We start from the raw sequence: 15,936 nt of genomic DNA, 5'->3' as shown, positions 1-15,936 counted from the left end.
ACCTTTTATGGCAAATAATATTCTCTTGTATGGATATACCACATCTTATTTACCCATTCATAGGTCGACAAACATTTGGATTGCTTCTAGAGCGTATCTTTCTGTTTTGACTTTATTCGTGAACTCTGTAAATGTATTGCCTCTTCAAGAGAAATATCAAAAATTACACTGCTGTTAGACAATGTAGACCACAGAGAAGGCAGATGGGGACACAGGGGCGGATTCATTAAAAAGTTGGAAAGTGTGGCAGAAAATAGAAAGCATTCCAAAATAAAAGGAAAAGGGACAACAAATTGTAATTACTTGTGTTGGAGTTATGCGGTTATAACACAATTTATAATTTTTTCAAGCATGAAAGCACTTGAGAACCCGTTTGGGACACAGACTGGGAGTCTCGGCTGGGTTGGGAGACGGGGCTGGACTATGAGGGTCTCCACCCCAGGCTGGGGCCAAGCCAGGGTGTGGTGACATCTATCACTGTCACACGCTGACCAAGTTCCTTGTCTCTCCAACTAAGAGGACGGCTGGGGCTCCTACTTCCCCCTCCAGAGGCAGTAGGGGGCAATTTCCAAGGAGGTATCCTGTGGACAGGACAGCCAGTGGCATTCTGTCCCCTGTTTTGTGCACTGGGCCTCTAAGAATTATTTTGTAGAGTTGCATCTGTTGCTTTAAAACAAAAGGTCTGTAGAGACTCTTACGGGAGAAATAATTCTGGGCTTGGGAGTCAAAAGACCAGTTTTTAGTTGCAGCTCTGAACTTGGATGAGTTACGTGCCCACTTTCCAGATGGAAATAATTCTTGCTCCTTCTGTACCTTGGAATATTAGATGGCTCGGAGATAATTAAGGCTTTGAGTTCCTCGGCAGAAAGATGCCTGGAAACACAAGGGGATATTATGATTCCTGTGGCCAGTAGCAGAGACTATGAGAGAAGCCAGTATAAACAATTGAGCTCAGAATAGTAATCTAATCTTCCAGACTTTATCTAGGGGAAGAAGAGAGTCTGAGAAGCTACCCAAACTACCTATCTCCACCACGAACTCACAAGAATATAGTTCTGTACAGTCTAGAGTCTCATTTCACCCCTGTCCCAAATCTGCATGGGTAGGATTATTCCCTTTTTGAAGAGGGAGAAACTGAGGCTCAAAGAAGATAAGAAAGATAAGAAGTGGGACTAGACCCCTGGCCCATGCAGTCCTGCTTATATTCTGAGATGCATCCAAACACAACATGCTTGGTCACCTGGGCTTGCTGGTGGCTATGCAGAATTGAGGATCCCCCTGTGTCACTGCCTCAATTCATCTCTCCTTCAACAGCATCTCTTATGGGCCGTGCGGTGCTGAGTGCTGCGGAGAAAGAGGTGGTATATGGAACCAGGCTCTCAGGGTGCTGCTGGTCCCCCTCGACTCACTCTTACAAGAGGCCACGGCAGAGGCTGCTGGTGGCCTACTCCGTATCGATTCGCCTGGTCTTCCTTCCAGACAGAACCTTGGGTAATGGCTCAGCTGCAAAACCACATTTCCCAGACTCTCTTGCAGGTACGGGTGGACCAGTGAAAACTGATCCCAGTTCCTCCTCCTTCCTGCCCACGTGGCTGGTCCTCCAGCCACCCCGTTGGACCATGAGGTGACCTTGAGTAAAGTGGCCGCCTGCAAAGGAGAGTGGAAGCGGACAAGATCCCACGGAATCAGCATACCAGCTCAGGTCAGCCTCCCTCCAGCCTACTTTTTATGCAAGAGACAAGCAATCTCCATCTTAAACAGCCCTGGTTATTTCTGGTCTCTGGCATGAACCCATATACATGGGTCGGTTCCCCTGAGTTGGCTTATATACCCTAAACAACGAAGGCTGCCAGGCTCTGCGTTGGCCTGAAGGGGTAGAGGCAGCCACCGCTCAGAAAATAACCAGGCATCCTGGTAAAAAGGACAAGGAGGCCATCTAAACATCACAGCAGAATCAAAGAATGAATCTTCCAGACCGCCCAGAACTGGGGTCCCCGGCCCAGGGGATCTGCAAAGATCCTGGGACAGGTCCAGCTGACTCACCTCCACCCGTGTGGCCTTCACTCTGGCCCGTGCTCATCTCTCCAGCCCTGTTCCTCACTTCCCGCCGCACCCCCCCTGCCCCCAAAGTCTGTGTCCCAAGAAATACCTGACTCACACCCAGCCACATGCATGTTCTCACCACCAGCCCTTTGCACATCATGTGCCGTCTGCCTTAAGCACTCCTCTCCCCACCTCTTGGCCAGACTGACCCCTCCCCCTGCACCCTTTGATTGAACTCTCAAGATACTCAGTCCTTGGGGTGCCTGGGTGGCTCAGTCGGTTGACTTTGACTCAGGTCATGATCTCATGGTCCGTGGGTTTGAGCCCTGCGTCGGGCTCTGAGCTGACAGCTCAGAGGCTGGAGCCTGCTTTGCATTCTGTGTCCCTGTCTTTTTCTGCCCTTCCCCCACTCACATTTGTTCTCTCTCTCTCTCTCTCTCTCTCTCCCTCCCTCTCTCAAAAATAAACATTAAAAAAAAAAAAAAACCTTAATAAAAAAAGATACTCAGTCATTCCATAAACAGCCTTCCCTGACTTCCCCAAGCTGGACCAGGACTCCTCCAGAAACCCGCAGCCCCCAGGCTCCTCCTTTCTCAGTGTGCCAGTGTCCGTCTCCTCCCCCAGTCCATCTACCCCTTCAGGGCAGGGACGAAGTACTGGACCTTCTACAACCCCATGTGAAGGCTCTCTGGCCGGAGGACTGCCTGCTCAGGACGTAGCACAATGCCCGGTAGGTGGTAGCTTCTTAATATTGATGAGGTCTGTCCTTGACAGACTCAGAATCTAACACCCAGCCGGCAAACGGCTTTGTTAAACCCCAGTCTCCTCTGCCTCAGATTGCAAAAGTGTTCTCCTTTTCCAGAAATTGCTGGCTTTTATGCTCTGAGAATCATGATGTGCTTCCCTGCAAATGGATTGGTCACCCACCTTCTTTCCTGGGCACACACACTCTCCCCTCTGAGCCCCACAGTGGCCCCCCCTGGGGTAAGGGGCCTCGTTCTGATCTCTGCTTCCTCCCCTCTCCACCCCATGCGGGGCAATGTGCTCCGCTTACAGGAAGGACTGGGAGTTAGTCAATCACCTTGGCTGCGTTTACAGCTTCTGGTGAGGGGAGTCCAATGTTTACAGGTTGAAATTGCTAACGTGAGGTTTGGACAACACTCCAGATTCCCTGGTTTGTCTCCCTGCCTTCTAAAGCGATAGGGGGTCAGTATCCCTGCCCCCCAGCGACAGGTCTAGAAGGACTAGGTTGAGTTGCTGCTGGCACGGATCTGAGGCGGGATCCTAGGACAGCAGGAGGCAGGACGCAGCCCCAGGCAGGGGCCAGGTGGTCGGGGGTGCCCCGCCACCAAGCCCAGTCAGATCCCTGCACACACTCAGCTAGAGCAGACAGGCCCAGAGGCCCTTGAGTGCCTCGGCCGCTTTCGTAGTCAGCTCTTGTGAGCTCAACTGGTCTTTGGAGAAGAAGGTTCAGCAAATTCTTAATTATAGGCCGTCCCTCCTGCTTTTAATGGCGAGGCTCTGAAAACGTAGTACCTTAATCACATGGCGTTAAATCAAATCACTTTTTTTTTAAGTAGGCTTCCCATCCAGCGTGGAACCCAATGTGGGGCTTGAATTCATGACCCTGAGATCAAGACCTGAGCTGAGATCAAGAGTCAGATGCTTAACCGACAGAGCCACCCAGGGGCCCCTCAAATCACGTTTGAGGTACACTAGTGAGATTCAGTATGTAAAGGAAACCTGTTAGGAAATCTTTTATAAAGCAAGTTCATTGAACCTTTTTGAAATTCAGGGAGTTTTTTGTTTATGCAGTTTACTTGTGTGAATCTAATTCAAGTTTGCCGGGCACCTAAACCCCTCACTCATCGGTGTCTGTTCTCCTTGTCATCTCTCAAGGGTGCCCCCCTCCCACATTGAGTCTATGGCAGTCGCCAGGAGCCGGGCCCTCCCTCCCTGGGCCCCCAAAAGGGCACACTCTAGAAATTCCGAACGCAAGCGTTGTAGGCCAAATTGTGTCCCCCTCCCGCCCATTCGTATGTCAAAGCCCTAACTCCTGCCACCTCAGAACAGGATTGCATTTGGAGAGGGTGCCTCTCAAGAGGGAGTTAAGGTACAAATGAGGTCACTAGGGTGGGCCTTAATCCATTGGGACTGGTGTCCTTCTAAGAAGGGGAGATCAGAACATAGACACATACAGAGGGAAGGCCCTGTGAGGACACAGCAAGAAGTGCCCATCCATAAGCCAAGGAGAGAGACCTCAGGAGAAATCGCCCCTGCTGACCCCGTCATCTTGGACTTCCAGGCTCCAGAAATCGTGAGCACGTGAATAGGCTGTGTAAGCCCCCCCCCACGCCTGTGGCTCTCTGTGGCCGCAGAGCCCTTGCAGACTGACACAGGAGAGCCTGTCGGCGCCCTGTCTCATCCGTCCCACTCTGCCGCTGCTGAGCTCGGTGACCCCGGCTGGCGACAGCAGCCCGGGCTGAGGGTCCTCTACGTCTCCCTCCCTCGGGGGGTTGAGTGAGGATCACATGGCAAAGGTCGGCAGCGTGCTGGCGAGTTCACTTCGCCCTCACCTTGGCCTGCTGCTGCATGGCCGATGTCACTTACCCGCAGCAAGGGAGATTTCTCTGTCGCTTCTCACGGTCTCCCAGGTACAGAAAGCCGAAGTGAGAAGGGGATCCTGACACCATAGCCTGGATTTCTGTCTTGAATTAACACTTCACTTTTTTTTGTTGTTGTTTAAGCATTGTTACCTATATCCTTAAAGCTGAGACTCACAATGAATCTGTGAAGTAGCCAGGGGTAAAGAAATCTGATTTTCATTTTACAGATGAGGTAAACTGAGGCACAGAAGGAGTGACGGATTTATCTGTGTCCCCGCGACTTGTTCGATAGGACCCTGGCTCCCGGGACTCACATTCCTCTGCTCCCTCCCATCATTCACTGACACCCTAAGTACTCAAACCATCCCCATTATCTGGTCACTCGCTGCTGCAAAACCTTCTGTGGACCAGCCAAGCCCCCGCTGGTCTGCACTATCCCCTGCCCTCAAACCTCCAGTCCCACCATCACCAACTCCGCTGTCACAGACCAGTCAGACTGCCCAAAGAACACAAGCCACGCTCACATGTCACCACCTCCGAGAACATCTTGCCCATTTCTTTCTGAACAGGCGCCGCCTCTTCCAGGAGGCCTTCCCTGACTGCTCTCATTGAGTTCTTTCCAGAGCTCTCACGCCCGGCCACATGAGGTGACTCCGAACAGACCTGCCTGTGCTTCGTCTGTAAATTGCTTAACCGTATTAGTCCCTAGAGCAGGGAACAACTCTTCCCACCAGCCCGATGTACCAGGGCAAAAAGAAAAGACTCAATATCCCAATCCAACAGAACACCAGTGGTGGAGAAGTTACCTCCGCAACATCAACATGTTCAGAAATAGCTATTTACGAGTTCAACTTTGTAAACGTTCTTACCCCCAACACCGCCATATCGCAGGAGTACTGGATGTCCACCCTGTCCGACTGGCCTCCAAATGGCACTGTTCCTGTTTCCCTGGACACCCTGACTGCCCCAACCATCCTTGCCTCTGTATCACAAAGCTAATGATTCTTTTTTTTTTTAATGTTTATTTATTTATTTTTTTTTTTTAATTTTTTTTTTTCAACGTTTATTTTTTATTTTTGGGACAGAGAGAGACAGAGCATGAACGGGGGAGGGGCAGAGAGAGAGGGAGACACAGAATCGGAAACAGGCTCCAGGCTCTGAGCCATCAGCCCAGAGCCCGACGCGGGGCTCGAACTCACGGACCGCGAGATCGTGACCTGGCTGAAGTCGGACGCTTAACCGACTGCGCCACCCAGGCGCCCCTTAATGTTTATTTATTTTTGAGAGAGAGAGAATGAGAGACAGAGTGCGAGCAGGGGAGGGGCACAGAGAGGGAGTCACAGAATCTGAAGCAGGCTCCAGGCTCTGAGTTGTCAGCACGGAGCCCGAAACGGGGATGCGGGGCTCGAACCCACGAACCGCGAGATCATGACCTGAACTGAAGTTGGACACTTAACTGACTAAGCCACTCAGGCACCCCCAAAGCTAATGATTCTCAAACCAATGCCTACATGAACTCCAGGTGTTACTATTGGAAGATTCCACGGGTCCTTCTTTAAAGATCACCCCCTATTATAAGACTAGACAATGAAGGCAAGAATTTTTGTCTCTTTTGTTCACTGGCTGTATTCCTTGCTCCTAGAAAAAAACAACACGAAACAAAACTCTGGTACATAGATGCTGCTCAATATTACTTATTGAGTACGTCTGTTTTTTTTTTTTTTTTTAATTTTTTTTTTCAACGTTTATTTATTTTTGGGATAGAGAGAGACAGAGCATGAACGGGGGAGGGGCAGAGAGAGAGGGAGACACAGAATGGGAAACAGGCTCCAGGCTCTGAGCCATCAGCCCAGAGCCTGACGCGGGGCTCGAACTCACGGACCGCGAGATCGTGACCTGGCTGAAGTCGGACGCTTAACCGACTGCGCCACCCAGGCGCCCCTTGAGTACGTCTGTTGAATAAATGAGACTATTAACTCTATCTGTTTCTTAGACTTTTAAAAAAATTTAATGATTGAATCCAAATCCAAATCCGCAGTCTCTCAGCCAGGCCCTGACCTACGTGGGTTCCTGGCGGTGAGGTATTGCTCGCCAAAGAGGAGTGCCAGGAAGCCCTGTCTTTTTAGGATCCAGTGTTCTTTATCCCTTCCCAAAAGTCCCTGTCTTTTCATCCAGCCACGGCGATCCTCGAGGGGATTTCTGCAGCTTTCCCAAAGCTGTCATTTCCTTCTGGATGACACAAAGGGAAACACCTCTCAAAGGGGTGTGGGAGAGGAAGAGGCTGGCCCTGAGGCGGCAGCTGACATCCCAACTATCACCGTCAAAATGGAGCAGTGGAATGGGGTGACGGCCCACAGTTTGGGAAGGCCATCCCTAATGTCCCTGCTGCGTCACGGCTGAACCAGCCTCTCCTCTCCTGATCCTTGAGAGGGCAATCCCCACACACAAACCCTTCCAGGCCGGGAAAAATAACTCTTTCTCTTCTAAGTGCCTCCCCTGAGGGGGTGCCCAGTCACAAGACCTAGGTTGGGGTTTTACCTCCTCTCCTCCTCTCAACTTTGGGGAGACCTACTATGTGCCGCTCAGTGAGAGGGTTACAAAGATGGACTGGGGTCCCCGGAGCTCACAGTCGGGAGAGGAAATTCTGCAAAAGCACGCAGCCGCGGCGGCTGGGGCTCAGCATTGTGGGGAGGGTTACATCAGCCCCTGCGAGACCACTGCAGTGTCCAGAATGGGGACAGGCTTCCTCAAGGGTTCCAGGCAGGAGGCTCTGAGATAAGCCAGAAATGCAGGAAATGCAGGAGGTTCTCAAATCACAGCCTTGGGCCAGGTTGAAAGGGAGAGCTCCCACCCCAGGTAATAATCCGAGCCCCCCGGTTTCAGATCACATCCTCCAAAGCCTCCAGAGGCTTCCTACATTACTATTGAGTCCAAGTTCCTCCAAGTCCACCCACGATCTGGCCCCTAGGACCTCGCTGCCAGTTGGCCACCTTCTCCCCCTTGCTCATTGCCCTCCAGCCCCAGTGGCCTTGAGCTCCCCAGGCAGACAATGCTCCCGGGCCCTCCCAGATACTTCCCACTTCCTCCGGGATCTGCCCTTACCACCCTCCGGTCACCACTCCTCTCCCAGACGCCTGGCCCTTGGCCTTGCATTATTCCCCTCCATAGCATGCCCTCATCTGTGGTCAGAGAGCTCCAGGAGGGGGGTCAGTCCTGCCCACAGCTTCACCCCCCGCAGCTAGAATGGGGCTTGGGATAGTGCAGTGCATACTGGCTTAATAAATGAGTGAACTCCCCTTCCTTTACACACCACACACTTGCCTGTCGGTGGGTTGAACCTGTGTGTGTGTGTGCGCGCGCGTACGCGCTTAGTGATACAAAGAGGGTAGCGCACCGGGCAAGGCTGGGGGCCAGAATGCCCGGTGGCCACAGCCTCGGTCTGTAAAATGGGCTGGCAGCCCTGCTGAGGTTAAAAGGCGCACAGAGCACGCCAAGATCCCTGGCTCAAGGGCACCATGTTCCCACAAAGAATTGTTAGTTCAGCTCTATAAGCTGCCTCGTGACAGCCCTTGGGCTGCTGGCTGACCTGCCCTGGCAGAGGAAAGGGAGTGACCTCAGGAGGATGGACCAAGAGACACAGGTGCAGGACAGCCACACACGCGGGCCCAATCTTCCCACCTTGCACGACGGTTCTCCGGGCAAGGGTTTTATCTGCATTTCTGGGTGGTGTGCCCAAGCCACGCGATCTGCCTGTCCCCCAAAGCACACAATGGGGATCCTACTACCCCTCCTAAGAGCTGATAAGCACTGTCAGCAGGCACTGTCCTAAGCACACGAAATAGGCAGTACGATGACCCCATTTTACAGAAGTAAAGCTCAAGACCCATCTGTCCCTGGTGTCTGTGGCTGGCTCCGTGATGAGATAGAAGGAGCACAAGATTGAAAGTGAGAGGATGTGGCCTCTGTTTCTGCTGTCAGCTGCAAAGTCCTACGTGAGACTTAATCTCTTCGAGCATCTATGTAGAGTGACAATAATAATACCTGCCCACTCCACACAGGAGGCAGGAGAGCACTTGGCAAATTCATAAAATACGACACAGATGAGTGGCAGCTGGTGTTATTTAAGGGTGTGACAATCCTGGTGATTTCTCAGCTGTTTCCTGTAGGGGAAGGGACGGAAAAGCCCTCGACAGCCGGGAAGGACAAACTAAAAAGAGACACTCCGTGGTGACACAGCAGAGCTGCGGAGCTCGAGCTTGGGATCTATGGAAAACAGTGGGGACTTCGGCCATAAACAGGACTTGAAACAAATGAAGAACCTAAGCTGAGGAAGTATGCTAGAGGAGAGCCAGGCTTTGGGGACCCTCATCAAGGCCTCAGAGGGGGCCATCTGTAGCACATGGAGCTGCCCCAGGACTGTGGCACTGACCTGTGGTCATGCCCACATGGGCGGTATCACCCCGCAGGCCTGCGAGGTCCCGGCTTGCCTTCCATGCAGCAGGCAAAGCATTTGCCTCCCACCAAATCCCCTTTTGCTCTGGGACCTTCTGGGCCTGTGGGACTCCCAAGGACCAAACTGGTCATGCCTGAGACAGCAGGAGCACTTCTCAAGAGGTGGCTCATGAGAACAAGGAAAAATCCCAATTTGCATAAACCGAGGGACAGCAAAGAGTGGCCTGAAAAGCGCCCCCCCAAAAAATCTGAAAATTTTTTAAACGCCTTTCCCCCAAATCAAGAATCTCCAGCAGAGAAGGGACTGGGGTTCCTGGTTGTTAGGAAGCTTCTTTCATCATTTTGGGGGGGTCAAGGGGAGCAGTGTGCTGCTGGTTCGGGGAGAAGGTAGTGTTAGGGACTCCGGGGCAGGAGGGGAGCACCTGGAAACAGCCCACCCCATACACCCTCGGGTGAGGCAGGCAGGGACACAAATCTAGGAGAGAAGGCAGTGGCAGCAGGAACCTCAGAATAGGACAGACCCTTCTGTACAGGGCAGAGGATCTACGGGCCAGGGACGTGGGCGGGGGTCCACTAAGAATCAGGAATCCTCTTACGTCACCAAACTGAATAGATACCATTGTTGAGACCAGGAAAACACTAAAGAATAAACTGCCTCAAGACTCCAGTCACCTTCAAACCACCACCAAGATCAAGGTCAGCTTTCCACTGGCAGTAAAAGTGAGTCACCCTCACCTCCCCTGCTCTGAGGAGTCCTTGGGCTCCAAAGGGCAGGGAAGGCTGTAGTTCATCCCTAAGACTCCCCACTTGTGGGAAAGGGGGGCTCAACCCAGACAGCTACTCTGCATACATGGAAGGCCCCCAAGGGCCCCCCTGCCCCACCCCACCCCCAGCCCCAGGCTCCCCTCTCCCCAAGAAACGCTGCCTAACACCCCCAGCAGGAGGAGTTACCAGCTGCTGGCGGGAGGGAGCTGGGAAGGTGACATTCTGCGTGGGAAGTGCGCCCTTGCTGAATTTTATGGCTCCATTCAGAGGTAAATCACTCTGGCCCTGGGAACTGGCTCCAAATAGATTTACTGGTTTTAATACTTGTTTGGGGGCATTGCAATTAATTGAAAGATGCCTTCTTCCAGTTACTGTTCTGAGATGGGGACCTGGGTCTCGGAGCACTCATTTTTATTGGGCATAATTACGATCGTCTAGAAACGGTGTTTGCCTGGAGTCCTCGTTCCCAGGGAATAACGTTCTCTCCAAGTCCTGGCCGGCCTGAGTTCCCAACAACCCGGGCCAATTCATCCTACTGAAAACGAAAGAAGCTAAAGTCCCCTCTACGAGCATAGGACCCTACTAATCTGCTAACCTGTCGGCCTCCTGAGGTCATCAGATACGGTCCGGTCCGAGGACCCTGTAGGCTGCAGAGAGAGGAGCCGAGGAATAAGGGGAAGATGCTGATCACCCCCACATCAGTTCTACCAGCTGCCCCTGCTCTACCCAGTTTCCACAGGAGGCCACCAGTGAGCAGCAACATGGAACCGTGGGTAAGCACATCGACTCTGGAGCCAGACTGCTGACTTTGAGTCTTGCTGTTGCCATTTCCTAGCTGTGTGACCTTACGCAAGTTACTTAACCTCTCTGTGAACTCCGTCTCAATTTTCTCTTCTGAACAATGGGGCTGATAATAATACTCATCTCAGGGGCGCCTGGGTGGCTCAGTCGGTTAAGCGTCCGACTCTGGCTCAGGTCATGATCTCAGGGCTTGCGGGTTCGAGCCCCGTGTCGGGCTCTGTGCTCACAGCTCAGAGCCTGGAACCTGCTTGGGATTTCTGTGTCTCCCTCTCTCTCTGCCCCTCCCCTGCTCGTGCACTGTCCCTCTGTCTCTCTCAAAAATAAATAAACATTAAAAAAATTTTTTTTTACATAATACTCATTTCTTGGATTTTTATCAGGATTAAACTGGTCAATAACGTTAAAGCACTTGGTACAGTGCTTGGCATGTGATAGCTATTAAACGAATTGCCTAAAAAAAAAAAACTTCAAAGCTATTTGAAGAAAGAACTTTGTGCCAAGAACGAAGTTTGAAAACCATTATTCTGGACCAGGGGTCCACAAACTTTCTGGAACGTGCCAGAGAGTAACTATTTTAAGCCATAGGGTCTCCGCTGCCACTAGCCAGAAGCAGTCACAGACACTTAAAGCAACAGGTGTGACCGTGTTCCCGTAAAACGTCACTTGGAAAAGCAGGCGTTGGGCCAGCTTGGGTCTGTGGGCCACAGCCTTGCTAACCCCAGGACTAGAACAAGTTCCCTGCTTTACGGATGAGGAAGACAGAATGGGGAGCCGGACCTCACGTCTGCCTTCCCAGGCCAGGGCCCATTCTAAACTCAAGAGCCCAGAAAGGTAGAGAGAAGTAAGTAGCCAATGTCACCTGCAGGGCGTGGCCTGTTGTGTTCCGCCAGCTGAAGAGGGCACTGTGAGAAAAGGTGACACTGAGGTCGTTGCTTTCCAGCTACGACACACACAGGCTGGGCTCCTGAGGGTGGGCACGGGGGCGGGGGGTGTCTCCTGATTCATCTCCATAGCACCCCTTGTCATGGTAGGCTCTGAGAAGGCCGGTAAGCATGGATGCCATGCGGGGGAAGGCCCCCAGCCAGGAGAGCCAAGGGCCTGCGCGCCCTCATCTCAGTGAATTCTGGGAGTGGTTATTAAGTGAAGAAGCCCCCCCATACCCGTGACAAGGGGAAGCCACTTGTTGAAAAGCTACACTATAAAAGGGACTTTACACAAAACACTCACTCACTATAACTGAGTTCAAACGAAACAAACAGGGTTTTATAAACATTTCCTTCTTCATCCAGCCACAAAAGACTGTGAAATCTTCAGTGAAGATGCGTCAAGGGAGAAGGTCTGTGAGAAGGAAAGATGCTCCCTTTCTGTGAGACCAGTGCTGGTGGTTCAACATGGCCCCCAGAACGTCTGACACTGCTCGCTTCAAGAAGTGGGATCTTTGTCCCTTACCCCCGAACACAGACTCGGTGACTGCTTGACCGATGGCGACAACTTTACAACTGAGCCAGCGTCCGGTCCGGCCTGTAAGAAACTGGCAGCTGCTCCTTCCTGTTTCTTTGGGACATTCACTTTGGAACCCAGCCACCGTGCTCTGAGGAAGCCCGAGCAGCCCCACGGACGGAGAACAGCCGGCCTAACTCGCCAGCCACGGGAAGGAGCCATCTTGGAAGTGGCTCTGCGCCAGGGTCCAGGTTGAGCCGTCCCAGCTGACACCGGGTGGAGGCAGAGGCCAGCTGCACCTGTCGGGCACCGCCCAAATTGCAGACTCTTGAGCAGAAGGGAGGGCTGTTACCGTTTACGTCACTCAATTTTAGGGTGCTTTGTTACACGGCAATAGAAACTAGAACAGGCAGTAAACATCCACCATTTGCTCAGGTCACAAAGCTACTTGCTTCCACAGGTAACACAGGCAACTGTTCTGTTGTTTGTTAGGAATTTGGGGGATGGGATGGGAAGGGCCCCTGATTTAACACCGTTATATTAATAAAGGAGTATGATATTGTGATTTATGATAAGAAATATAGATTTGGTCACCTACCGTGCCTAGCCCAGAGTTCCTAAATCTCTTGGAATTTATGAGAGAAAAAGGCGTCTTGTTATTCATAAGCCCCTTTCTGCCCAAAGAGGGTTTATGTTAATGAGGGAACTCTTGGAAAGCACCTAAGGATGGGGCAGGTGGCCAGCGAAATAACCACGTGGTTAGAAAGTGGGAACTTTCAGTCCTACCCCCGGCCTCCGGGAAGGGAACAAGGGCTGGAGGTTGATCAGTGGCCAATAGCCAATGATTTGATCAACGGTGCCTATGTGATGAAGCGTCCCTAAAAACCTACAGGATGGGGTTCAGAGAGCTTCCAGTTGGTGGGCACATGAAGATTTGGGGAGAGTAGCGTGCTCCTAGGGGGCATGGGAGCTCTTTGCTCTTTCTACATGCCTTGTCCCACGCGTCTATTCCGTTTGGCTGTTCCTGAGTTACATCCTTTTAGTTCTGTGAGCCGCTGTAACAGATTAATCAAACCTAAGGAGTGGGGTCACTGGAACCTCCAATCTGTAGCCAGTCAGAGGCGTCTGAATTTGGTGTGTGCGTTGGGGGAAGGTGTCTTAAATGACTAAACCCTTAACCTGTGGGATCTCTGGGGCAGGGAAGGGGGTGTGTATATCTTGCAGGACTGAGCCCTTCTCCTGTGGGATCTGACCTTATCTCTGAGGCAAGGGGGTGTCTTGTAGGACTGAGCCCTTCTCCTGTGGGATCTGATCTTATCTCCACATAGACAGTGTCAGTATTGAGCTGAACTGCAGAATACCCAGCTGGTGTCAGAGAATCGTTTGGTGGTGGGGAAACCCCATACACACATCGTATTGGGAACATAGGAGCTAAGATATTTGGGAGGAAACTAAAAAGAGAAAATACGTCTCAGGAGGTAGGGCCAATATATTTTATCACAAAAATCTTTTTGATTTGTATAAGCACATCAACAAATTTGAGAATGAGACCCTAGAGTCCCAATTCAGATATAAGATGACAATCGAGAGAAACCCTGATTTCAAATATTCAAATGCATATCCTGATTTTTGGTTCAGAAAATATGGTCACCGTTGCTCACAAGGCAGAAGAGACTATTCTGGCCTAAAAATGTTGAGTCCTGTGTTACAAGTGGTGATCTCCACTTCAAGATAGATAGACAGACAGACAGACAGATAGATAGATAGATAGATAGATGAAATAAAACAAAACTATGACAGGTTTATTAGAACGAGTTAGATCTAAATGTACCCCTTAGTTACCTCTAGACAAGAGTATTTATTATTGGTTGGGAAATGGATGTCAAATAGAACACTCTTTATTATAGCACATTAGGTGCTAAGATCTTTCCAACAATTAAATGTATTAACTGCCATTGTGTTAAAGTTATTCAGGTGCCAATTAAGAAGTTTCTGGTTATCTGGGTGCCTGGGTGGCTCCGTTGGTTCAGCATCAGACTCTTGGTTTTGGCTCAGATCATGATCTTGTAGTTTGTGGGATCAAGCCCTGCATCGGGCTCTGTGCTGTCGAGAAACCTGCTTGGGATTCTCTCTCTCTCTCTCTCTCTCTCTTTCTCTCTTTCTGCCCCTCTCCCACTAGCACACACGTCCATGCTCTCTCTCTCAAAATAAATAAACTTTAAAAAAAGAGCAGTCTCTGGTTATCCAAATGCTGGATAACAGAAGTCATGGTTTAAAAGTCTAAATTTGTTGAAGCGCCTGGGTGGCTCAGTCGGTTAAGCGTCCGACTTCGGCTCAGGTCATGATCTCACGGTTCGTGGGTTCGAGCCCTGTGTCGGGCTCTGTGCTGACAGCTCAGAGCCTGGAGCCTGTTTCAGATTCTGTGTCTGCCTCTCTCTCTGCCCCTCCCCCACTCGTGCTCTGTCTCACTCTGTCTCAAAAATAAATAAACATTAAAAAAAATTTTTTTAAGTCTAAATTTGCAAAAAAAGTCTAAATTTGCTTTTGAAAGAAACTGGAGACTATATAAAAGGGCTCTTTGCTTTAAAAAAATATTTACTAAGATTGTCTTTAGTTAATGACCATCTTTTGTGAATACAAATCACAATCATATATCTAAATGTTTCATATGAATAAATATTTAGGAACCCACATTTGTTACATGAGAAGAGGTAGCTTTGGGCTGAAATGGGACATGTATTATTCAAAACTGTCCTAATGCCAGGTGACATAAACCCAACCCAAACTTGCTTATGCAGTCTTTCCCACAATTCACCACCTTGGAGTTGTCTGTCATACTTGTCTGCCGGTTGTAATATTATTATTGACCCTGTCCTGACTTTTTATTAAACTTAGCGTCCTGTTAAGCAATAATGAAATCACAAGTTCCATGTACTAGCTTTTTTTTTCCTTTGGTGCACATTTAAATGTTTAAAATTTTGTACAAGTTTTAATTTTTTTTTTTATAAGTCATAGATATTCAACTGAAAATCAGCCTATACTCCATCAGTAGTTTGAATGCCTTACTTTAAGGTATTGAAGTCGGTGGGGGGCGGGGGGGGGTGGTTACTGAATGGAGAACCAGCCCTTGATTTGTTTTCTCACTGGACAGTGTGCTATGTGACCTTGGCCAAGTCACTTTGGTCTCTCTTGCCTCAATGTCCCCATTGGAAAAAGCACATTAGCCCTGCCAATTTCCCAAGAACACCAAGAATAATAACTGGGTGGCTCAGTCTATTGAGCATCTGACTCTTGGTTTCAGCTCAGGTCAACATCTTGCGGTTCATGGGTCAGAGCCTCGCATCAGGCTCTGAGCCAATGGGGTGGAGCCTGCTTGGGATTCTCTCTCTCTCTCTCTCTCTCTCTCTCTCTCTGCCCTTCCCCTGTTCGCTCACTCTCCCTTTCTCTCTCTCTCAAAAAAATAAATAAATGAATAACAAATAAAGAGAAAAATAACCCTTGATGCGGCCGACAACAGCACAGACCACGTGATAATGGACAGTCGCGTCCACAGCAATCAGGCCTGCTCTGTGTCCATTCACCCACTGGGACCTGAGGGCCTCTTCTCGGCCCTGAATGCTAGAGTCAGAGCTTGGGATTCTGGAACTACGGAGGTCCTAAGCAGGCCGTGGGGGAACTGGAAACTTGACACTTAGTACTTTTCTGGTTCTGAAATCCATTACAGATACGTTAAGTAAACTCGCCTCTAACGAGGTCACTAAAATCACTAAAGCCCTATGAGGACAAACCAGGAGCTGGGCTATCAGAGGTTAAAACCAGGTCCCTGAGT

At 50.4% G+C, this 15,936-nt stretch overlaps 1 protein-coding gene and 1 long non-coding RNA gene across 12 annotated transcripts in view; one reads left to right on the top strand and one right to left on the bottom strand.

Annotated features, from left to right (window-relative positions):
* CTIF (cap binding complex dependent translation initiation factor) overlaps window positions 1–15,936 on the bottom strand; it is a 297,040-nt gene that overhangs the window by 267,308 nt on the left and 13,796 nt on the right. The gene's annotated exons all lie outside the window — the stretch shown is intronic.
* LOC147575614 (uncharacterized) lies at window positions 1,583–5,659 on the top strand. Of its 3 annotated transcripts, XR_015242558.1 has the most exons (5): window positions 1,583–1,702; window positions 2,545–2,773; window positions 2,906–3,027; window positions 3,624–3,753; window positions 4,877–5,659. It is a non-coding gene; the product is annotated as an uncharacterized LOC147575614 (long non-coding RNA). The 3 variants fall into 3 exon arrangements; XR_015242557.1 differs by lacking the exon at window positions 2,906–3,027; XR_015242556.1 differs by lacking the exon at window positions 2,906–3,027 and having other exon boundaries at window positions 3,621–3,753.

Source organism: Puma concolor, chromosome D3, assembly GCF_028749965.1.
Source record: "Puma concolor isolate L17-30 chromosome D3, mPumCon1.1.hap2, whole genome shotgun sequence".
Taxonomy (NCBI): Eukaryota; Metazoa; Chordata; class Mammalia; order Carnivora; family Felidae; genus Puma; species Puma concolor.
This window is presented reverse-complemented; position numbering and strand designations above follow the sequence as displayed.